We start from the raw sequence: 7500 nt of genomic DNA, 5'->3' as shown, positions 1-7500 counted from the left end.
TCCAATTTAAAATATTAAAGATGAATTTTGGGTATTTTGTAAAAAAACAAATAAATGAATGAACAACTGTTTTATAACTCTGAGGAGCATCTTAAAAGACTGTGAGTTGATATAATTTCCAAAAAAGTTGATACCTAACCTGATTATAGCATAGAACACATAGCTTAATTCCTAAGAGGGTTGAATGTTCATAAAATGCTTAAAAAAAAAAAAGTAAGCCACATAGTTTCCCATTCTTGGGGATGTACAATTACTAGGAACATCTTAAGCTAAGTTGTTTGAAAGCAGCAGTGAATTATTAAATCATGTATGTCAGTGTTGGATTAAAAAAATCTTTTCCTATCATTCAGAAACACACAACATATTGTTAAAAATTTGGCTGATGATAATGTAATCAAGTTAAAAAAAAAGTCATAATGATTTGTAGTTAATTTTCTTTTCTGGAATACCTAAGGAAGTCTCTTAAGTACAGGGATTTATAGGTAGCTTTATTCCTGAAAAATTTTAACTAAAATAAGTTGTTATGAAATGAGATATACTATTGCACTTATACTTAAATGGATTCTATTATGAATGTTGTATAAAGGAAAAGACCTTTTGAAATACAAATATCCTCTGCCAATGTTTTTATGAATCCACATTTAAAAATATATCTAGCATTCTTAAACTGATGTATTTTTGTACTTAAGGAAAAGGACTTACCAAAGCATGAAAGATAAAACGAGAGTGGGAAGGCATAATCCAATCTATTAGCTGCAGCTTACAGTAATTTTCTTTCAAGGAACAGAGGCATACTAAAAAGATCATAAAACTCACAGGAAAGAGGAACAGGCTCCTTTGGGCCTCGTATATCAATGTTACATTTAATGTGGTGACATATATGTTTTCAAAGTTGCGCCATTTGGAAACTGCAGGCCAAAGATACTGCTCAGCCAAAACTTAGCTCTTCTAGTGTCCAGGTATGTAGCCAGGGAATGTTTTTATTTCCCCAGAATTGAAGAAGCTGCCATGTAATTTGTTAGGAGTTAGGGGACATATAGTCTATCCCCCCAAAAGGTGGACATAAGGGCCTATATGATTTAATTACGGCAGTCAGGCTTATCAATATTTCCAGTGACTTAATACCAGCATTAAGGCTGATGAATACAAGCTATTCAAGTTGGCAATTTAAAAAGGTATGACATAGTACAGGAAAAACAATGTTACTGGTGCATGAAAATAAGTGTTAATAAAAACAAAGCAATAGGCCGTTTCTGTTTTGTCCTTAACAGGTTTATGAGAAGACACGTTTTACATAGTACTAGAATTATTTATTTTGGCAGCTTGGGGGAAGGAAAGTGAATTCTTACTTCAAACATCTTTTATGATAGAACTTTTAAAAATGAAATACTAGTTTGAATATCCAAGAATGATACATTTTTCTTCCCCTCAGAATGTATTGCTAATGCTAATAGAAGTGCGCCAGTCATTCAGGATAGTATCAATTATTTTTAAGCCCAGGATTCTTGTAGAATTATGCGTTAAACATTCACAGGATCTCAGAACAAAGGGAAAGACTAAAAACTTAATAAAGTCTCTAATTTTGCTTTTCTGCTACAGGAAGATGTGAATGGAGAATGTGAATTTCTTGATTTGTAAATTAGTTGGGAGAAGGATTAATGCTTTATGTGGGCACACTACGCAAAACTTCTTTTTGCTATTTGTTTTATAGGCCTCAGAATATAAGATTAGTTTCTCAACATGTATAGTCATTTAAATAAAATCATATTAAGCAATTTTGTTAATTTGCACTGAACAGAATGATGAATGAGAATACATCACAAGATGATATCTAACAATAAGGAGATAAGATGTTACATAATATGATATGGGCTTGTTATTTAAGATCTTTAAATGTTATTTTTTTATTAAAAAGTTCCACTCTACTTGTCAACATATCATTAACAACAGAATGAAAATCAAAGCTTATCATTTCATCTAAAATGTTCTAGTATGAGGTGAGCTCTTGCACAATCTTGTGACACATACTACTTGATAAAACTTGTGCAGGATTAAAAAAAAATGCAAAAGCAGAGAACTTTCTAGGTTGACAACTTCCATGGTCCTATTGTCTAGTCTAGTTGAAGCATACCATGCAATTACTATCCCCAAAAGATTAGACTTACAATCTTAAGTTCCTACAAGTCTATCTATTTGATTTCAACAACTATTAACCTCTTAACTATATTACTATACAACTTAAACAGACCCTATTACTGGAATGATAAAGAATAAACATGAGTGAGATGCACAAGTTATATTAGAGGCTGGGATGTTATAATAAATCCTCGAGTAATTCACCAATGGGTAGACTCAACCATTGGATGGAGTTGTTAATATTCTCTGAGATTAGAAGGTGAAAACTGAGTTGAATAAACTTTAAGCTGTATTGGAAGACTTTCAAAATCATTGTGTAAATTAACAATATTAACCACGGTGTGACTTGGAACTAAACATAAAATTTACCAATGGCATTAAGCACAAAATTGCCTAACAGTGTCCTGAACTTGTGTAGAAAATTATTGACTAGGAAGGGAAATCAATCAGATAACTCTAGACCAGAAACTCAGGGCAACAAGTCAAATAGACTTTGATTTCTTACTTAAAACCAAAGAGACGACAGACACTTTTCTAGTATGTATTCTGTAGTTAAGAAATTCTGTCACATTTCTGTTTTAAAGTGATACATCCAGCAAGTGTTTTTATAGAAAGACAATAAATTGTTAACCTCCACTTCTCTGAGCCATTTTTTTTGCTAAGATGTTTCCTTCTCCTAGACCAAAGTCTGAGCAAACAGTTAGGCCTGGCATCTTGTGTAATGAGTCCTATCAAGCCCAGGATTCTTTTAATCACATTCAAGTGGCATTTGGAAGTACTTCACCTCTGACAAAGTTTAGTGTGCATGTGTGCACATGCATGAGTGTTTTCAACTTCAGAAAATGAGCACTGAAGAGGGATATTGAATAACCCCAAGAGGTTATTAACCAGTACTCCTTGTCATCTCCTTAAAGAAACATGGAAAGCTTAAGAGCTTCTGTAAGGAGGAGTGGAAATAAAGATGTGCAGCATATTGTGTGTAAGAGGGGCAGTATGCTTATTTGTCAGCTCCAAACGACAGGCTGCTGTGCTGTATTACTGTTACTAAAAATACTGGGCTTGGCATGGTGGATGTGGAAAAAAAATCTGTAGCCTGATCTGGAAAGAATTCAGTAAGGTAAAAATGTAACCGGGACCCTCCCTGGTTTCCCTAGCCTTAGGCTTCCCCTATTTTCCCTTCGAAATTTGTTTTTACTGCATCCTAAAGTACACCCCAAACTCAGAAGCTAATTTATTTAACCCCCTCCAAGGCTTTCTACACTCTGGGAATAGCAAATAAATACCAATTAAACTTCTCAGTACATTATAAAGAGGAAATATATCAAGTAAGTAGAAGGTATATTTTGATTTCTTTGCATTCCTTAAGATAACACAGGCTGTTTTAAAACATAGTTTTGGGTGCTATTTCTAGAGAGCACTAGATTATGAGATTCTCTGAAGGTTAGACAGAGATAAGCATTCCACGAACTCAGTCTGGCTCGATACCATCTTTATCAGTAATAGTTTGTCAAAGTGGACAGCTTTTTAATATTAATGTTTCATCTATGTCGAAGGACAAGCAGAGAACCAGGTGAAATAAATCAATTATATACGTGTGCAAGAGCTTGAAGTCCTAGAAATACAGGAGGAGAAAAGTTAGGGGAGAGTTTATTTGCTAAATATTTATCTAACTTAAAAACTTCTCTTTCCTCTTTCTGTTTTTCCTTCTCTCCCTTCCTTTCTCAACAAACACTTACTGAGCACCTCCTACCTACCAGGCAACAGGCTAGTGGAAGATACTAGGAGTCCTTGTCTTCAAGCAGGTGCTGTGAAGGAGTGATGTACAGGTGCTGAGGTCACTGAGAGACAGTAGTAGAGGGGGAAAGGCTCTGAAGAGCACGAACTGCTCCAGTTGAATTTAAAGGGCAAGTTAGAGTTACACTGGCAGTGAGAGACCTAGGAGAAGAAAACACACAGCAAATGCAAAATCAAAGAAGGGTGTAATGAGAAGCCTGGGTTGTTTGGTATGACTGGAGTTTATGGTTTGTGCAAGGAAAAAGTCCAAGATAAGGATGGAGAAGTAAGTAGGGGGCAGCACATGTGAAGCTTTCATGCTGAAGACAATGGTGAGTCACTGAGGGATTTTAATCATAGGATGGAACATGATCAGATTTATCCCCTGAAAATATTACTCTGGCTATAATGATATCACTCTGGTGGGGCGTGGGCAAGGGAGGTGGGGAAGGAGGGAAGAGCAAAGCTGGAAGCCGGGACACCAATTAGGAGGGTACTGCAGTAATCCAGGCCAATAATGCTGAGGTCCCATCCCTCAAACAGGCAAAGCTGGAGATTTTCTTACTTCCACGGTTCTTCTGAATAAGCTTCTGATACCATCTAATATTTACTTCTTAAAAATAAAATCTTACCCTGGGTCTATAGGGAAATTCATACCTGATCTACCAAAGAGTTGCTGTGGTATTGCTGACATCATCGTTCACCTAGTCTCTCTCTCCATGAGGAAGGAGGTGTTAAAAGAAATGAAGATTGAAGAGCTGGATGTGGAGCATGAGGAAAAGGGAGGTATCAAGAATAGATGGATAGGTGGCTGGATGGACATATCAATTCAACAGATAATTTTTAAACTCCTATTCTGTGACAGATACTATCTTAGGTAACAGGTTCACTAGTGTTCTTCTTCTCTCTGGGATCCTACTTGTATTTAGTAGTTATTTCTCCTTACCCTCCTCTGGTTTGTAACAACTCCTCAGTTTTTCATTGCATTTTATGTATGACCTTTATACTTCTGAAGAATACGGATCAGTTATTTTGCAAATGTCTTCCAATATTTGAAGTTTTCTCTCAGATTTTTTTCTTAAAGATTTTATTTTTAAGTAATCTCTACACCCAACATGGGCTCAAACTCATAACTCCAAGATCAAGAGTTGCATGCTCCATTGACTGGGCCAGCCGGGAGCCCCTTCTCTTACACGCCTTTGGCAATACCACCAAAATGATGTTGCGTTGTATACTTCTCAAAGCATCATACCAAGAGGTTCATGATGCTGATATGTCCTCTGTCTGGTGTTGTTGACCTACGCTATTTGGTTGATGTCAGTCCGGTTTCTCCAAAGCAAAGTTATTACCTTTCCCTTTGAAATTATATGTATCTTGGTCAAGGGATTTGAACTATGCAAATCCTGTTTTTCCTCAAGTTTTTGACTATTAATTTTCAAAAACATTGAGGGATCTTGTCTGCTACATTTATTATTGTAGTGTTTAACCTAATGGTGATTCTCTATTTCCCTTTTCCCTTCCTCATTTATTAATTTATTAGATTATTTATATCAGCATGGATTCATGGATATTTATTTTCTTTCATGGGTTACAAATCAATACGATCATTACTTATTTTGTTGCTTAAATTGTTTTGAGCAATAGAGTAGCATAATCTGACTTACTTTGTGATAAAAGACGACTCTGAGTGACGTAATGGCAAACAGTGTGGGCAGGCAGTTCGGGAAGCTACTGCAGCAGCTCTTGTAAGTGATTCATGGTGGCAACATGTAATGGGGATCAGGGTCAAGATTGTAGCTGCAGACGTGGTGAGAAGTGGCTAGAGTTGGTGTATGTGTATATCTGTAATTTCAAGTTTATACAAATCAAAACCACAATGAGATATTACCTTATACCTGTCAGAAATGCTAAAATCAAAAAGATAAGAAATAGTAAGTGTTGGTTAGGATGTGGAGAAAAAGGAACCCTCGTGTACTGGGGTGGGAATGTAAACTAGTGCAGCCACTGTGGTTCATAAAAAAATAAAGAGAAATATCATATGATCCAATAATCCACTACTGGGCTTTACCCCCAAAACCAAAATATTAATTTGAAAAAATATAGGCACCCCTATGTTTATTGTAGTATGATTTACAATAACGAAAATACAGAAGCAACCTAGGTGTCCATTGACAGATGAATGGGCAAGGAAGATGTGATACGTACACACACACACACACACACACAGGAATATTATGCAGCCATAAAAAAGGATGAGATTGTGCCATTTGTGAAAACATGGATGACAAGGTATTATGGTAAAAGGTATTATGCTAAGTGAAATAAGTCAGACTGAGAAAAACAAATATCATATGATTTCACTTATATGTGGAAACTAAAAAACAAAACAAATGAATAAACAAACAAGCAAACAAAAAGTAGAATCAGACCTGTAAATACAGAGAACAAACTGATGGTTGCCAGAGGGAAGGGGGATGGGGAGGCAGGCAAAATGGGTGAAGGAGAGTGCGAGGCGCAGGCTTCCAGTGATGGAATGAATAAGTCATGGGACTAAATGGCACAGCATAGGGAACACAGTCAATGGTATTATAATAGCTTGTATGGTGACAGATGGCGGCTACACTTGTGGTGAGCATAGCATAATGCATAGAGGTGTTGGATCGCTGTGTTGTATGCCTAAAACTAATATAACATTGTGTGTCAAATATACTCAAATAAAAAAATTTTTTTAAAAAGCAAAAACCTAAAAATCTAAGTGCAGACATCAACTGGAGCTAAGAAAAAAATCTTATGTGTATGTAGTTTTCTAAAAATGTTTGGAAATAATTTGAACTTTGTTATTATTTATTTATTTATTTTTATAGGATTTTACTTATTTATTTGAGATTGAGAGACAGCACACGAGCAAGGGGGCAGAGAGAGAGGGAGAAGCTGACACCCCACTAAGCAGGGAACCTGACGTGGGGCTCCATCCCAGGATCATGACCTCAGCAGAAGGCAGGCAGATGCTTAACTGACTGAGCCACCCAAGTGCCATAGAACTCTGTTAATATTTAATATGTGAATTTATAGTACTATATACACGAAGTTGTTAAATACATAATTTTTAAGGTGAAAAAAGAGAACTGTTTCAAGCATGTAGAAAACCGAGAAAATACCATTAAACAAACACCCATGTACTTATCACTAAATGTTATTACCTTCTAACATTCAGCCACTTTCACTTCAGAATAAAACAATAGTGAAGATCCTTGTGTATCCCTCAGTAATCCATTATAAATTATAATACGTATTTTTATATGTTTAAAATTTTATATAAATGGTATACTACATGCATCATTTTGCAACTCATTTTATTTCATAGGAATTTATGATGTGGAGATTACCATTTTGATACATGCAGCTCTAGCTCATTTATTTTAAACTGTTCTCTGTTCCATTGTGTGAATATATAAAAATGATTTATCCACTCTCCTGTTGATAGACATTCATGTTGTTTTCAATTTTTCTGTCCTATAAGAAATGCTGTATTCAACATTCTTTTCTTTTTCTGTGCATAGGCTGAAGTTTTTCTTTCTTTTTTTTTTTTTT

The 7500-nt window shown here is 35.5% G+C and overlaps 1 protein-coding gene and 1 long non-coding RNA gene across 3 annotated transcripts in view; one reads left to right on the top strand and one right to left on the bottom strand.

The window, feature by feature from the left end:
• Positions 1–7500, bottom strand: part of ELP4 (elongator acetyltransferase complex subunit 4) — a 244991-nt gene that overhangs the window by 21078 nt on the left and 216413 nt on the right. The window lies entirely within an intron of this gene.
• The window catches only part of LOC117796728, a 112187-nt gene that overhangs the window by 6397 nt on the left and 98290 nt on the right, over positions 1–7500 (top strand). The gene's annotated exons all lie outside the window — the stretch shown is intronic.

Source organism: Ailuropoda melanoleuca, chromosome 16 (genome assembly GCF_002007445.2).
Source record: "Ailuropoda melanoleuca isolate Jingjing chromosome 16, ASM200744v2, whole genome shotgun sequence".
Taxonomy (NCBI): Eukaryota; Metazoa; Chordata; class Mammalia; order Carnivora; family Ursidae; genus Ailuropoda; species Ailuropoda melanoleuca.
This window is presented reverse-complemented; position numbering and strand designations above follow the sequence as displayed.